This window comes from Jaculus jaculus, chromosome 19 (genome assembly GCF_020740685.1).
Source record: "Jaculus jaculus isolate mJacJac1 chromosome 19, mJacJac1.mat.Y.cur, whole genome shotgun sequence".
NCBI classification, from domain to species: Eukaryota; Metazoa; Chordata; class Mammalia; order Rodentia; family Dipodidae; genus Jaculus; species Jaculus jaculus.
Genome location: NC_059120.1, coordinates 55360024 through 55377152, shown reverse-complemented (window position 1 = coordinate 55377152; position 17129 = coordinate 55360024). Strand labels below are relative to the sequence as shown.

Sequence of the window (17129 nt, the reverse complement as noted above, 5' to 3'; positions counted from 1 at the left end):
GAGGCCCTGTTATGCCAATTCTCTCTCTCTCATAAAAACAAAGGGCTAGGGGGATGGCTTAGTGGTTAAAGGCACTTGCTTGCAAAGTCTATCAGCCCAGGTTCAATTCCCCAGTACTCACATAATGCCAGATACATACGGTGTAAAGTGGCACACATGTCTGGAGGTCCTTTGCTGTGGCAAAAGTCCTTGAAGTACCCATTTTTTCTCTCATGAATAAAAATATTTTAAATGAAAAAAACCAAACAGGGAGCTGGAGAGATAGTTCAGTTGTTAGAGTCGCTTGCTTACAATTCCTGGTAGCCCAAGTTCAAATCCCCTGTGCCCATGTAAAGCCAGATGCACAAAGTAGCACATTATGCATCTGAACTTTGTTTGCAGTGGCAGGAGGTTCTGGCTTGCCCATTCTTTCTCTGATTCTCTCTCTCTGCTTGCAAATAAATAAATAAGTAAAATAAAAAAAAACAACATAAAAGCCCGGGTTGGTGGTACATGCCTTTAATCCCAGCACTTGGGAGGCAGAGATAGGTGGATCACTGTGAGTTCAAGGCCACCCTGAGAATAGAGTGCATTCCAGGTCAGCCTGAACTACAGGGAGAGACTACCTTGACAAACAAACAACAACAACAACAACAACAAACATATATATATATATACACACACGCATATATATACACACACATATGTATAAATATAAATATATATACACCCCCCTAAGGATGAATGTGATGGTTTATACTGACTGTGAATTTGAAAGGACCTAGAATCACCTGTGAGGAATCATCTAGATTAGGTTAGCCTCTAGGCATGCCGGTGAGGGATCATCTAGATTAGGTTAACTTCTAGGCATGCCTGTGAGGGATCATCTAGATTAGGTTAGCCTCTAGGCATGCCGGTGAGGGATCATCTAGATTAGGTTAGCCTCTAGGCATGCCGGTGAGGGATCATCTAGATTAGGTTAGCCTCTAGGCATGCTCGTGAGGGATTATTTTGATTAGGTTAACAGAGATGGAAAGATCCCACCTTAATTGTGGGCTGGGGTCTAGGCTATATAAAAAGGAGAGATCTGAGCACCAGCAACCCGCTCGGTTTCTTCACTGTGAACTGAATGTTTTGTCCAAATTCCTTAAACTCATACGGCCATGCCTTCCCTGCCATGATGGACAGAAGCCTTGAACTAAAGCCTTCCTCCCTTAAATTGATTTTTTTTCAGGTACATAATATATAATTACTTAGTACAATGACTAATTGGAATCACTTATTTTCATAGACCAGTAGTTTGAATGAACCATATATTACAAAGGAATAAATATAGCTCTAGATTTGCCCATCTTTGCACCAAGTACCTTGATTTAGAATTTGATTTGGAATAAACATTCTCAAATATCTATGAACTATATCTAACGTTTTTATCATTTCAGGACAAATCTCTACCACCAGAAGAAAAGGTTAGTTTTTATTTGGGGGTGAGAAGGAAATAAACGAGTGGGATAGTGTTGAATGAACTAATGTATCTGGGCCAGCTCATCTTGGTCTCAAGAAACAACAGCACAGGGATGTAGTTTCAAAGGTTGGGGAGTCTATTCACCATGGCTTGCAAACAGTTTCCACTCTTACCATTCTCACCTTGACGAGCAATGGCATGTGATTTGTCCTAAGAATCTAGACAAGTCTGAGGGTGAAAATGGCTTTTAAAAAAGAACTTCATGGTGGGCTGGAGAGATGGCTTAGCGGTTATGGCCCATGCCTGTGAAGCCCAAGGACCCAGGTTCGATTTTCCAGGTTCCACGTAAGCCAGAGGCACATGGGGACACATGTGTCTGGAGTTTGTTTACAGTGGCTAGAGACCCTGGTGTGCCCATTTTTCCCTCTCTATGTTTCCAATAAATATTTGTTTTAAGCACTTCATTTTAACAAGACCACTACTACCACAGTCTACTCTGCAGGACTGGCACTTAAGCAAGAATGCTAATTTACTCTCTTTGTGGCACTGACAGTTGATGGTGGCCACAGCACTCACCATCTTGCCTGTGGCATGAAGTTCTTCTCTTCATGTGGGTGTAAGCCCAGAGTGCCAAGTGGGAAGACTAAAAATTCTCCATCCTTCCCCAACCCCCTTGCCCCTGTAAAGTCTAGGCAAGGAAACTGATAAACAACTTATTTGAAATTCCCTTTTTTCCTTCACAAAATTTGGATTTTGATTCTGAAAGCTAATTCTTCTTCTTCTTCTTCTTTTAACCAATAAAGAAAAAAAAAATGTCCATTTTTTAAATTTATTTATTTGCAGGCCCAGACAAACTTGACTAGGAAAGAAGAGCCCAGGGGCAGGGTTCGGTTGGTGATGAGTGATGACGTAGCACACGCTCCCAGCCAATGGGAAGGCCAGGGAGAGGGAAGGGCGGAAGTGACGTATGAGATCCCTCCGCGGGGCGAGAGGGTCGGTGGGGGGGAGTCGGCGTTCTCTGTCCCCCGCGCCAGCTCCCCGTACACCGAGCCGCATTCCTCGGCCCCCCTCCCCCCACCGCACACACCCCTCCCTCGGGGGACCCCCGCCCCCTTGGAGGGGGAAAAAAAAAAAATCCACACTCCCCCCCCCCACACACACCAAAATCACTCGAACCCGAGGGAGGCTTCCTTTCACCCTCGGGGAGACGAGCTTCCTACGGTTCCCCTCTTCTCCATCTCCCCCCTCCCCACTCCCTCCCTCCCCGAACCCCCGTCCCCTCCTCCCCCTTGCTCCCACCCCCTTACTCCCGGGCGCCGGGTGCAAGGTCCCTTTAAGGCGACGGCGCCTTCCTCGGGTCAGACTACCGGCGGCGGCGGCGACGACCACGGGAGGTGAGCGAGCGGGCGGGCGGGCGAGCCTTGCACTCTCCCCACGCCCTTTCTCCCGGGGGTTCCGTTATCTCTTTCTCTCTCTCTCTTTTTTTTTTTTTTTTATTCCTCGGGCCCAGCGCGGCGTTGCAAGCGAGACAATGAGAGGGTGTGTGTGTGCGCGTGTGTTTGTGTGTGTGTGTGTGTGTGTGTGTGTGTGCATGGGGGGGTGGGAGGAGGAGGATGGGGCTGGCGGGCGCGCGCGCGGGGGCAGGGGAGCGCGCGCGCGTCCCCGGGCCGTCAAGGGGGGAGTGGTGCGCGTGAACGCGCCCGCGTGTGTGTGTGTGTGTGTGTGTGTGTGTGTGTGTGTGTGTGTGTGTGTGGTGTGTACGCGCGCGCGCGAGCGAGCTGCGTCCCGGGGCTCCGGCGATGGACGTCCCGGTGGTCGCCTAGCCGGACACATCACCCCCTTCACCGTTCCTTCTTCCCTCCCTCTCTCCTTCCCTCCCTCCCTCCCTCCCCGGCGCCCGTCAGCCGCCACCGCCGCCGCGGCGTGCGCGCGCGCGTACTCGCGGCCCCCCCTTGCGCCCCCCCTTCCTCAGCCGACGTCCACACGCACGCAGGCGCGAGCGGAGCGTCTGGGCGGTGTGGGCGGGCGCGAGCGAGCGAGCGAGTGCGCGTGCGCGCGGGCGTGGGGGGGCCGGGGTGGGAGTTCCCGCCGGCCCCGCTCCGGGGGGTGTGCGCGCTGGGTTTTTTTTTTTTCTTTGAGCACGACGAGGAGGAGGAGGAGAAGGAAGAAGAAGAGGAGTTATGTAACCCCGCCCCCCCCAGTCTTGTCTCCCACATCCCGAGCTGCCCGGTGACCAAGTTCCCTCCCCTGCCTGATCCTCCCCTCCCCACTTCCAGGCTGGGAGATGGCGCCGTGATTGGGGGGGGGGGGAAGACGGGAATGGGGCTCAGTCTTGTCTTTTGCTTGATTATGTCCTGCCGCCCAAGGCGCCATATTTATCCCAAGGACTATTTTCTGTGAGTCCCCCCCATCCCCATTAACACCTCCTGGGAAGGAGTGATGTCGTGGACCCCCCCCCCCCCACGGCTGTCCCCACCCCCGTTCTGCGCTGTCCTGGGCCGCCCTCGCCGTCCGGAACTCCCTGCGTCCCTGGCTGACACTGGCCGCTCGCTTTAGGCCGTCCCGGGAAGGCAGAGCTGGGAAGCCCGTCTCCTGAGTGCTCTGGTGCGGTCCCTGCCGAGGAGACATTGGGGCGCAGCAGTGCTGTCCCCATACTGCAGGTGGAAGCCCCTGTCACCGCTTAGTCGCCTCCTGCAGCTCGGAACTCCACCAAAAAAAAAAAAAAAAAGGCGGGGGGGGCGGTGGCGGTGGCGGTGGCGGGGAGTTTTCTTTCAAAGGAATTTAACTAACTAGATGAAGGGGAAAGGGAGGAGGGCTGTCGCCGCCTCTTGAACAATGACTCTCCAGACCCGTTGTTCTGGGAGTGGGCCCGGGATGGGAGCGTGGTTTCTGAGTGCAGCAAAAGCACTTTGGAGAATGTTCCGGTGCAGTTTGAGGCTTCATTCCTGAAATTGCTTTTACGTGGGGTACAGGGTGGGTGTCATCTCTATGATAGGCAGCCCCTTCAGCTATCACATAGAGAATTATGGGTCTCATGTAGAGGCCCTCAAAATACAATGTTAAAACAATTACACAGTCATCTTTGCCTCTCATTACCTTTCCTTCCTGTGGTGGTGTATCTCAAACCGAAAAAACTAACAGGATTTTTAAGTTTTCCCCTCCCTCCTTGAAATAGGGTATAATATAGGAAAGCAGTTAACCAATTGTTGACTCCTGGGGATATGCTCTGACCCTTTCACAGTAGTCTTGAGGCCATATTTTTCAAAATAATTAACTGAGGCTTCCCCCCACCCCACTGGTCATCCAAAGATGATGTTAGGTAAAACTGCTGGCCACCCCTTGTTACAAAGCAAGGCAGGGCCACCAGATTTTTGTGCTTACTTGAGCGAGAATGTACTTGAAGCAGTAAAACTAGTGTCATTAAATCTTAGCCTTGGAGTACATCTGTTTAATTTAAAATCATGAGACTCAGGCATCCTGCATTTGTACTCTGTAGAGGTGTGATTGTTGTTATGAGGTGCACTGGTAAGATTAAGGGGGTGGCTGCTCGTTTCATAGAATGGCCTTTTAAAAAGTTCATTTGTGGGCCTCTTGCTGCTGCAGAGGAATACCAGATGCTTGTGCCACATGTGTCTGTCTTGGGCATGGGACCCACGTATGCAAGCAGGCACCTTTAGCCACTGAGCCAGCCATCTTTCCCTAGAATTGCATTTTACACTTGAAAGGATGATGACAAAATAGTTTTTCACACTTTTTATGTTTGGTGATGTTTTCCTGAGAATGAATGGAGTTTGTCACTTCTAGGAAAACAAATGAAATTGTTACCAGTGATAAAGTGTAAGTGAAAATTAGGTTTAAAAAGAAAAGCTAGGAGATAGAGAGTTAGATGGCTTAGTGGTTACGGTACTTGCCTGTGAAGCCTAAGGACCTTACCCATGGAGGCCAGATGCGCAAGGTGGCACATGTGTGTGGAGTCCGTTTGTAGTGGCTGGAGACCCTGGTGTGCCTATTTTCTCTCTGTCTGCCTCTTTCTCTCAAATAAAAAGTATATATGAGATGACATTGGGTGTATCCAGGGTGGTATGGCACCCCGGTATGGTAGGATATATTTAGGATAGTATGGTAGACAAATACATACATACATCATACGTATATGTATGTGTGTGTGTGTATTTTTTTTCTTGAAAAAAAAAACTTGAATTTTGTATGTTCCCAGCACTTTACAAACTTCTCTCATAATAGAAAAGATTAATAACTGTGACTAAAAAAATATAACTGGGTATAGTGGTATATGCCTGTAATTCCAACACAATGGAGGCTAAGGCAGGGGGATTGAAGTTCAAGGGTATCATGAGAGCTACAGAATAAGTTCCAGGCCAGCTTTAAAAAATTACTTATTTATTATTTTTCTGAGGTAGGGTTTCACTGTAGCTCAGGCTGACCTGGAATTCACTATGTAATCTCAGGATGGTCTTGAACTCACGTCGATCTTCCTACCTCTGCCTTCCGAGTGCTGGGATTAAAGGCGTGCGCCACCATGCCCGGCTTAAAATTTTTTTTTATTGACAATTTATATACTTACAGACCACTATATTTCCCTCCCCTCCCCTACTTTCCACTTCACAACTCTGTCCTCCATCATATCCCCTCCCTTTCTTCATCAGTCTCTCTTATTTTGATGTCGTCTTTTTCTCCTATTATGAGGGTCTTGTGAAGGTAGTGCTAGGCACTGCGAGGTCATGGATGTCAAGGCCAATTTCTATCTGGACAGTTGCATTGTAAGGAGTAGTCCCTCCTTTGGCTGTTACATTTTTAATTTTATTTTTGACTACTTCATTCCCCTACTTCCTAAAGGGTAATCTTTCTTTTTATTTTATTATTTTTTTATTTATTTGACAATGACAGACACAGAGAAAGACAGAGAGAGAGAGAATGGGCCGCCAGGGCCTCCAGCCACTGCAAATGAACTCCAGACGCATTCGTCCTCTTGAGCATCTGGCTAACGTGGGACCTGGGGAACCGAGCCTTGAACCTGGGTCTGCAGGCTTCACAGGCAAGCGCTTAACCACTAAGCCATCTCTCAAGCCCTTACTTTGTTTTTAATTTCAGAGAGAGGGAGAAGGAGAATGTGTGTACCAGGGCCTCCAGCCACTGCAAATGAACTCCAGATGCAAGCACCACCACATTGTTCATCTGGCTTACATGGGTCCTAGGGAATCCAACCTGGGTCCTTTGGCTTTGCAGGCAAGCACCTTAATCGCTAAGCCATCCCTCCAGCCCTGGCTCTTACATTCTTTCAACCACCTCTTTTGCAATGGATCCTAAGCCTTGGAGGGTGTGATAGAGATGTTTGAGTGCTCGATACTCCTCTGTCACTTCTCAGCACTATGGAACCTCTTGGGTCATCCCAGTGCTCACTGCCATCTGAAAAGAGAAGCTTCTCTAACCAAAATTGAGAGCAGCATTAATTTATGAATGTGAACATTAAGTGTAGTGCTTTCAGGGAAGTTTAATGAGAGTAATATATGTATTTAGCCAGACAGGAGTAGGCTTTCTACCCCTCAGGCTCATGACCTCCCCTAACATGGGCTTTTGATTAGGTTTTCAGTACCAGACATGTATTCCCTCCCATAGAGCAGGCCTCCAGTCCAATTAGAGAGCAGTTGGTTTCCCCCAGAGCAGACATGCCACTATTGCACCCATTTGGTCATTTGGCCTGTCTGGCCAAACTTGAGGCTTCCAGTGTTAACTATTCTCACCACTGATGACTTCTGTCTCCCATAGGGCTGCAATGCAGTGCAGCTTTTTCCGGCTTTCAGTTGGCTGGTCTACAGGGAGGTTTTCAGCTCAGCACCAGCTTGATTTTTCAGTGACCTTGCCACTCACGCATGTGAAGCCTTCAGCAATAGGGTCTTACCATCTGTTACTTGTGGGAAACCAAGGCAGGCCAGCTTAAAAAAAAGGGGGGGGGAGAGGGAGCGGGGAGGGAGAAAATGGGTGCATCAGGGCCTCTAGCCACTGTAGATGAACTCCAGATGCATGTGCCACCTGTGCATCTGGCTTACATGAGTCCTGGGGAATTGAACCTGAGGCTTTTGGCTTTGCTAAGCTATCTCTCCAGGCCAGCCTTTTTGTTTTTGGTAGGGTCTCACTCCAGCTTAGGCTGTCCTGGAACTCACTATGTAGTCTCAGTGTGGCCTCATGCACTCAAAGATCCTTCTACCTCTACTTTCCAAGTGCTGGGATTAAAGGTACGTACCAACATCCCTGGCTCTCTCTGGGGCTTTCTTTTTATTATTATTATTACTTTAAAGTATTTCTATTGCCAAGGAGAAAGAGAGGGAGAGAGAGAGAGTAAGAATGGGCACACCAGGACCTCCTGCCATTGCATACCAACTCCAGACATATGTACCACTTTGTTCACTTTTTATTTATTTTTTTATTTGAGAACGACAGACATAGACAGATAGAGGGAGAGAGAGAGAATGGGCGCGCCAGGGCCTCCAGCCACTGCAAATGAACTCCAGATGCGTGCGCCCCCTTGTGCATCTGGCTAACGTGGGACCTGGGGAACCGAGCCTTGAACCGGGGTCCTAGGCTTCACAGGTAGGCGCTTAACCGCTAAGCCATCTCTCCAGCCCATATGTACCACTTTGTACATCTGGCTTTTCATGAGTACTAGGAAATTGAACTCAGGACATTAGGGTTTGCAAGCAAGTACCTTTAACTGCTGAGTCATATCTCCAGCCTATCTCTGGGGTTTTCTGACTGAGAGAAAACCCACAGCTCTAGGTTGAATGAAGGAAACAAGTAGATGAGTGAAAAGAAACAAGTAGATAAGTGAAAAGAAGATACCAGATGTTCTCTTTTAGCCTCCACACAGGAGCCATAAGTCTACACACACTCTTGCATACACTACACATATTACATCACATCAGACAATAAAAATCCCATATAATGAAAGTGAGGTTGTAGTGGTTCATGCTTATAATCCCAGCACTTGTGAGGCTGAGGTATGAGGATCATATGTTTATATGTGTATATGTATGTATAAATTATAGTGAAAAATGTCATTTGGAAGATGGGCATATGTCAATAAATCTGTATTTCCCAAAAGACCAGTGCATGGTGTTTAAAAATGATGAAAGGTTAAAAAAGGACTTCCTGGGCTAGAGAGATGGCTTAGCGGTTAAGGCGCATGCCTGTGAAGCCTGAGGACCCAGGTTTGATTCTCCAGGTCCTATGTAAGCCAAATGCACATGGTGGTGCATGAGCATAAGCCAAACCTCACAGTTCATAATTCTTAACTGCATTCAGGTCTTTCAACTCTAACCAGAATAGTCCATAAAGCTGTACTTAAAGCACTACAAGGTGACTCTTAGGCCAGGGTTTCAAATCTTTCCACAGTCCTCTTGAAAATCAGCTCCAAAAGGCCAAAGCCACACCGTCAGGTGTCTAGCAGCAATCCCATGCCTTGGTACCAAAATTACTGTTGCAGTCAGGTTCGTGTTGCTGGTAGAAATCACCCGATCAAGGGCAGCTTTTTTGGGGGGTAGGGGGAATGTTTGTTTATTTTGGCTTACAGACTTGAGGGGAAGCTCCATGATGGCAGGGAAAACGACATGAGCAGATGGTGGACATCACCCCCTGGCCAACATAAGATGAACAATATCAACAGGAGAGTGTGCCAAACACTGGCAAGAGGACAGTGGCTATAGCACCCATAAGCCCGCCCCCCCCAAAATACACTACCAAATTGCCATCGGCTGCGTATCTAGCATTTGGAACACCTAAGTTTATGGGGCACCTGATTCAAACCACCTTGTATCTAGCTTGTATGTGTACTGGGGAATTAAAGCTGGATCCTTAGGCTTTGCAGTCAAGTGCCTTAACCATTAAGCCATCTCTCCAGCCCCTGCTATTTTATTTATCGAGAGAATGGGCATGCCAAGATCTCTAGCCTCTGGAAACGAACTGCAGACACATGTGCCACCTTATGCATCTGGTTTACGTGGGTGCTGGGGAATGAAACTTGGGTCCTTAGGCTTTCCAGGCAAATGTCTCAACTGCTAATCCATCTCTCTAGTCCCTGTTGTATCTTTCTTTTTCTTTTTTTTTTCAGGGTCTACGAATAATTTTATTGAAATTGAACAAATGATACAACAGTATTATTGAAATTGAACAAATGATACAACAGTATTCCTATGCTGAGGCCACTTTCCCCAAGCCATTTCCCACACTTTAGAAGCACACAGCTTCCACATTAAGCAGTTTTTTAAAAAGTCATCTCTAGAAATCTGACTTTGCCCAACACCATCGTAGTTTAGACTATTTAAAAACCTTCACATTTTAAGTATTTCTTTTATGGTTTGCCCCTCCTTTCTATCCTTATGAAGGGGCTCCAGTCCTTTCCACTGACTGATCCTGAAGGGGAAAAGACACTGTGGGGTAAGGGCAGTGGGTTCCTCACAGACACTGGCACCAGCCTTACAGCGGCCGCTGCTTACCACTGGGTGTGGACAGCCTTTCCCCAGCAGGGAAGAGGGAACTGGGGCAAAGGCAAGGGGCATTCGACGTAATAGGTGGCTTGGGGCAACTCCTCATGGGAACAGGAGCCCACAGCCTGTCCGACCCTGGCCTGCTCTCCCAGCTGCGGGGAGGGCAACAGCTAGCTGCACTGGGGATCAGCCCAGCCCTGGGTGAAAGGAAGAACCTCCCATGCCAGTCCCCATTCCTATTTAACAGCCGATAATTTGTCCATCCTAGAGCAGGAACATGTGGCAGGTAGATGGGGAGAATCAGGCTGGACCTGTCCCCAGCCTCTGTCCGATACAGGAGGAATCGAGGTAGCAAACGGCTGAAATGCTCTGACTGGGGGGGGGTGGGGGTAGGGGAGTGAGGGAAAGGAAGATTCCCACTTGTATACAGCTCCCACAGCCCAGGGGCTGGAAGAAGGCAGACCTTGCTTGTAAAGTGCTGTGGCTTCTAGCTGGGCCAGGCCCTAGGCAAGCTTGGAAGAAAGTAGGCCAGGCAAGGAACTAGGAGCCAGGCATTCCTGACCCGCATATGTCTGCCATGATTTCTGCAGGCGTGGCTTGGAAGGGTGGTCTGGTGCTTCTGTCTTTAGCCCTCACCAGTCGCCCGTCACCTTTCGTCCGCACACAAACCAATACAAGTTAACACCTATGGGACTGTCCCGCTCACCGCCGAAGGTTCTGGGCCAACGGAGTCTTATTCAGCGTTGTGGCCCCAGCCTGGATTCCTCAATGGAAGCCACACCTTTAACCTGGGAGGGAGTTTCTTGCTGGGCAGTGGGTGCTTGTGTCTGCCAACCGATAGGCTCACACCTCATAGAGGATCACTGGGAAATCCACGTGGATGCGGGGAGGATCCAGCTTCACCATGCCCTGAGGAATCAGATTTTTACACACCCGCATCAGCTTGGTGCGCTTCTGCCCGTTCTTGGTGATGATTGTCTCCTTGTAGAACTCGTGATCCAGATCCCCATCTTCATCATAGAACATGGAACCCCGGGCTCGGGTTCGAGGCCTCACCAGAGCTTGCTCGGTGCCCGCCGCCTCGGGCCGCTGCCCCCCCCCCCAGCTGCCCAGGCAAAAGGCCAGAGGCCCAACCTTTGGAGCCGCCGGTGCCCATGTCAGGGCCACTATGCCCCACTTGGCTCCCAGGTGCCGCCGCCTTCCACAGGCTTGGCTGTCTCCACGGAACCCCTGTTGTATTTTTCTACTTCCTTTTTTCTTTTCTTTTCTTCTTGTTTTGTTTTGTTGAGGTAGCGTCTCTCACTGTAGCCCAAGCTGTCCTGGAATTCACTCTGTAGTCTCAGGCTGGCCTGGAACTCACAGCGGTCCTCCTACCTCTGCCTCCCCAGTGCTGGGATTAAAGGAGTGTGCCTCCATGCCTGGCAGCTTTCACATTCTTAATGCCCTGAGCTTTGAAGGGTGTGATTAGAAATGTCTCAGGGCTGAACACTCCACTGTCACTTCTCAGAATTATGGTGACTTTTGAGTCACCCTAGTGGTCACCACCATCTGAACAGAGAAGCTTCTCTAAACCAAAAGTGAGATTAGCATTAATACATGGGCATAAACATAAGGCAAAGTGCTGAGAGGACAGCTTGGTGGCCATAATTTGTTCATTTAGCCAGTCAACAGCAGGTGTTAACATTGTAGCCTTACTACCTCCCCAGTGATAAGCTTTTGACTAGGTTTTTACTACCAGGTACATACTCCCTCCAGTGGAGCAGATCTCCCTCCAGTCCAGTCCAGTCAGAGAGCAGTTGGTTTCCTCACCGACAAACATACCACTATTGCACCAGTTGGCACATTTAGCCTGGCTGGCCAGTCTTAAGGTTTGCAGGGCCCACTGCTGTTTAACACCATTGATGACTTCTGTCTCCCAAAAGGCATCATGCTGCAGAGCTCTTTCCAGCCTTCTGAGAGCTAGTCAACAGGGAGGAGGTGTGCAGCTCAGCTCCAGCTTGATTTCTTAGGGACCTGCAGCCCAAACATGTGGAGTCTTACCATCTATTTCTGGTGACCATGGCCTGTAATGTTGGGAGGCCAACTCACTGGAAGGTATCAAACCCTTGACATGAAAGTTTTTCTAATAACAAATTGTGGCTTCTGGGACACCATCATTCACATCCATAGGATGCTTCTGGCTAAACTCTCTCCCTCTCTTTCTTCTTTCTTTCTTTTTTTTTTTTTTTCTTTTTGTTTTTTTGAGGTAGGGTCTCACTCTGGCTCAGGCTGACCTGGAATTAACTATGTAGTCTCAAGGTGGCCTCAAACTCATGGCAATCCTCCTACCTCTGCCTCCTGAGTTCTGGGATTAAAGGCATGTGCCACCATACCCGGCTCTATCTTTTTAAATATTTATTTATTTATTTGGGGGAGAGAGGCAGATAGAGAGTATGGACGCACCAGGGCCTTTAGCTACTGCAGATGAACTCCAGAAGCATGCTCCACCTTGTGCATCTGGCTTACATGGATCCTTGGGAATCAAACCTGGGTTCTTTGGCTTTGCAGGCAAGTGCTTTAACCACTAAGCCATCCCTCCAGTTCTCCTTTTTGTTTTTTGTTTTTATTTATTTGAGAGAGAGAGAGAAAGAGAATGTTAACGGGTGTGCCAGGGCCTCCAGCCAGTGCAAATGAACTCCAGATGCATGTGCCACCTTGTGCATCTGTCTTCATGGGTTCTTGGGCATTGAAGCTAGGTCCTTTGGCTTTGCAAGAAAGTGCCTTAACAGCTAAGCCATCTCCCCAGCCCTCCTTCTTTTTTTTTTTTTTTTTTTCCTGGTAGGGTTTTGCTCTAGCCCAGGCTGACCTGGAATTCACTATGTAGTCTCAGGGTGGCCTCAAACACATGGCAATCTTCCTTCCTCTGTGTCCTGAGTGCTGGGATTAAAGACGTGCCACCACGCCCATGTCTCTTTTTTCCCCACCCAGATAGTCTCACTGTGACCTGGCACTCACTCTGCCTCTTAAGTGCTAAGATTAAAGGCATACACCACCATGCCTGATTTCTTCTTAAATATAACAACAAATTATTCATTTATTTATATATTTGTGTGGGAGATAAAGAGGTAGATTGAGAGAATGGGTACATAGGATCTCTAGCCACTGCAAACATCCTCCAAATGCTCCACCTGTGTATGTGGCTTTATGTGGGTACTAGGGGCTAGAACCTGAGTCCTTAGGCTTCTCAGGAAAGTGCCATAACCACTAAGCCATCTCTCCAGCCCTACATCTAAAAAGATTTTTTTCCTCGAGGTAGGGTTTCACTCTCTAGCTCAGGCCGATCTGGAATTAACTACGTAGTCTCAAGGTGGCCTTGAACTCATGATGATCCTCCTACCTCTGCCACCTGTATGCTGGGATTAAAGGCATGTGCTACCATGCTTGGCTTGCATCTTAACTTTTTATTTATTTTATTTTTTTTTCTTCCAAATTTTTATTATCAACTTCTATGATTATAAAAAATACCCCATGGCAGTACCATCCCTTCTCCCCACTTTCCCCTTTGAAACTCCACTCTCCATCCTACCCCTTCCCCATCTCAATCAATCTCTTTTAATTTTGACGTCGTTATCTTTTACATCTTAAATTTTGATTAACCCTCCTCCATCTTCCTTTCTTCCACATCTTTCCTTGATCCCACTTAGACCATTCCACCCTGGTTTATTTTTATTTATTTATTTACTTCTGGTTTTTCAAGGCACGGTCTCACTGTAGCCTAGGCTGACCTAGAATTCACTACGTAGTCTCAGACCTAGGTTTTTATTTATATATTTATTGTAATGAGCCCAGGGCCCCTAGCATCTCAGTTGTGGCCTTGAATGTCACCCCTCCCATGTCACACCTTGGAGGATCAGCCAGTTCTAGGTCTGGAGCAGGAAGTCCATGAGCTGAAGCTGGGATATCTTGTCTATGAGCTGGTATGGTTTCATTCATATCAGACAGTCTTGGGGTTAAAAATTTTTTTTTTAATTTATTTTTATTTACTTGAGAGCAACAGAGGAAGAGGCAGAGAGGGAGAGAATGGGTGTGCCAGGGCTTCCAGCCACTGCAGATGAATTCCAGATGCATGTGCCCCCTTGTGCATCTGGCTAATGTGGGTCCTGGGGAATCGAGCCTCGAACCAGGGTCCTTAGGCTTTACAGGCAACTGCTTAACCGCTAAGCCATCTCTCCATCCCCCAATTCTATCTTTTTTTTTCAAGTTTATTTATTTGAGAGAGACAGACAGAGAGAGAAAGACAGATAGAGGGAGAGAGAATGGGCGCGCCAGGGCTTCCAGCCTCTGCAAACGAACTCCAGACGCGTGCGCCCCCTTGTGCATCTGGCTAACGTGGGACCTGGGGAACCGAGCCTCGAACCAGGGTCCTTAGGCTTCACAGGCAAGCGCTTAACCGCTAAGCCATCTCTCCAGCCCCCAGTTCTATCTTTTAAAAAACTTTTTTGTTGTTGTTGTTTTTGGAGGTAGAGTTTCACTCTAGCCCAGACTGACCTGGAATACACTATGAAGTCTTGGGGTGGCCTTGAACTTACAGCAGTCCTCCTCCTTCTGCCCCTTGCGTGCTGGGATTAAAGGTGTGAACCACCAAGACCCACTAAAATCTTTTGTTTTTTAGTTAATATATTTTTGTGTGTGTGAGGTAGGGTCTCACTCTAGTCCAGGCTGGCCTGGAGTTTACTATGTAGCCTTAGGGTAGCCTTGAACTTACAGTGATCCTCTTACCTCTGCCTCTGGAGTGCTGGGATTAAAGGTGTGTGCCACCATGCCTGACTGTTTTAAAAACTATTTTTTTTTATTTGCATGGAGATAGAGAGAATGGGCACTCCATGGCCTCTAGCCACTGCAAACAAACACCAGACACAAATGTGCCACCTTGTGCATCTGGCTTACTTGGGCTTTGGAGAATCAAACCTGGGTCCTTTGGCTTTGTAGGCAAGTACCTTAACCACTAAGCCATCTCTACAGCCCAATTCTATCTTTTGAAAATCAAAAACAGGACTGGAAAGATGGCTTAATGGTTAAAGCACTTTATTGAAAAGCCTGCTGGCCTCAGTTCAATTTCCTAATATGTAAAGCCAGATGTACGAAGTGGCACATGTGTCTGGAGTTTGCTTGCAATGGCAGGTGGTCCTGATGTGCACATTTCTCTCTGCTCTCAAATAAATAAATTAAAATATGGGAACAGGACTGGAGAGATGGCTTAGCAGTTAAGGCACTTACTTGTGAAGCCTAAGGACCCATGTTTGACTCTCCAGATCCCATGTTAGCCAGATGCACAAAGATGAGGTAAGCGCAAGGTCACACATGCCCAGTAGGTGGCACAAGTGTCTGGAGTTTGATTTAAGTGGCTGAGACCCTGGTGTGCCAATTATCTCTCTTTGTCTCTTTCTTTAAAAGTACAACAAAAAAATGAGGTAAGTATGGGGACCAGAGATGGCTCAGTGGTTAAGGCACTTGCCTGCAAAGCCTAATGACCCAGGTTCGATTCTCCACTATACACATAAAGCCAAATATACCAATTGACACATATATAAGGAGTTTGTTTGCAGCAGCTAGAGACCTTGGTGTGCCCATTCTCTCCCCCACCCCTTGCAAATAAGTTTTTTCTTTTCTCTCTTTTTTTTTTTTTTTTTTTGAGGTGGGGTCTCACTCTAGCCCAGGGTGGCCTTGAACTCCCAGCGATCCTCCTCTGCCTCTATGTTTTAATCTTAAAAGTCAGAAGCGGTGGCAAAGGAATGCAGGAGTGCGGACACCTAGAACAACCAAGGATGACTGTCTTTCTTGAGCATCTTGGCAGAAACGTTAAGTAGAACATTTCATCGTATTAGTGAAGCTTTTTTCATAACTGGAATACTGTTATAAAAAGGATGCTATTTTTAAAGTCTGGCTCTTCCAGTGTCCTGTCTTTTTTATCCCAAGCTGTATCCTTGCCGCAGTCAAAGGAATTGATCATGTTTTAAGATGCCCGTCTAGTCAGAGTGGAGGAGTGGGAAACATGGTCTTAGTTTTTCAGAGATGCTTTGGGAACAAGTATGAAATATGCACAGTCAGCATACTGTTGTTTCCTGGGTTGACCAGTCTGATTAATTCCTTCTTCCTATACAAAAACATTGAATATGGCCGGGCATGGTAGTGCACACCTTTAATCCCAGCACCTTGGAGGCAGAGGTATGAGGACGGCTGTGAGTTCAAGGCCACACTGAGACTACATAATGAATTCCAGGTCAGCCTGAGCTAGAGAAACCCTACCTTAGAAAACCAAAAAATAAATAAGTAAATAAATAAAATTAAAAAAAAAATGGGGCGTAGTTGTTAGGTGGGTTTGTGTGTGCGTGCGTGCTTACACACACACACACACACACACACACACACACACACACACACACACACCAGATGATAAGCTTGGATGTCTTCTTGCAGATATGATGCTCACCTTTTTTATTATTTACTTTGTTTTTTTTCCCCTTTTTGAGGTAGGGTCTCACAATAGCTCAGGCTGACCTGGAATTTGCTGTGCAGTCTCAGGGTGGCCTCGAACTCAGTGATCTTTCTACCTTTGCCTCCCAAGTACCGGGATTAAAGGCATGTACCACCATGCCTGGCCTATTTTATTAATTTTTAACTTTCATCTACTTGTGTATGTATGTGCTTCTAAGGGTCAGAGGACAACTTCAGGTGTCTGGATCTCACCTTCTTTGAGACAGGATCTCTTGCCACTGTAAAAGAACAGCCAGACTGCAAAGGAGCATTGGACTAGTTGATCCATGAGCAGGTGCTTTGAGGTCACAGTTCTTATGTGTTTTCTGTGCACAGAATTCAGGTGCTCATGCTTGCTTACAAGGCAAGGACTTTACCAACTGACAGATCTCCCCAACCTACTGATAATAGTGATTTTTTTCCTTTCTTTTTCAAGGTAGGGTCTCATTCTAGCTCAGGCTGTCTTAGAATTCACTATGTAGTCTCAAGGTGGCCTGAAACTCACAGTGATTCTCTGCCTTCCAAATGCTGGGATTAAAGGTGTGCACCACCATGCCTGGCTACTTTTTTTGTTGTTGTTGTTTTGTTTTAAATATTTTTATTTATTTGCAAGCACAGAGACAGAGAGAATGGGCAGGCCAAGGCCACTAGCCATTGCAAAAAAACTCCAGATG

At 47.4% G+C, this 17129-nt stretch overlaps 1 protein-coding gene and 1 pseudogene across 1 annotated transcript in view; one reads left to right on the top strand and one right to left on the bottom strand.

Moving 5' to 3' along the window:
- The first annotated feature begins 2482 nt into the window (after window positions 1-2482).
- The window catches only part of Pogz (pogo transposable element derived with ZNF domain), a 67971-nt gene continuing 53324 nt past the window's right edge, over window positions 2483-17129 (top strand). The window contains exon 1 of the mRNA XM_045137994.1: window positions 2483-2838. The gene's annotated coding sequence lies outside the window, so the exon portion shown is untranslated. The remainder of the gene's footprint in view (window positions 2839-17129) is intronic.
- Window positions 10691-11098, bottom strand: LOC123456004 (annotated as a pseudogene).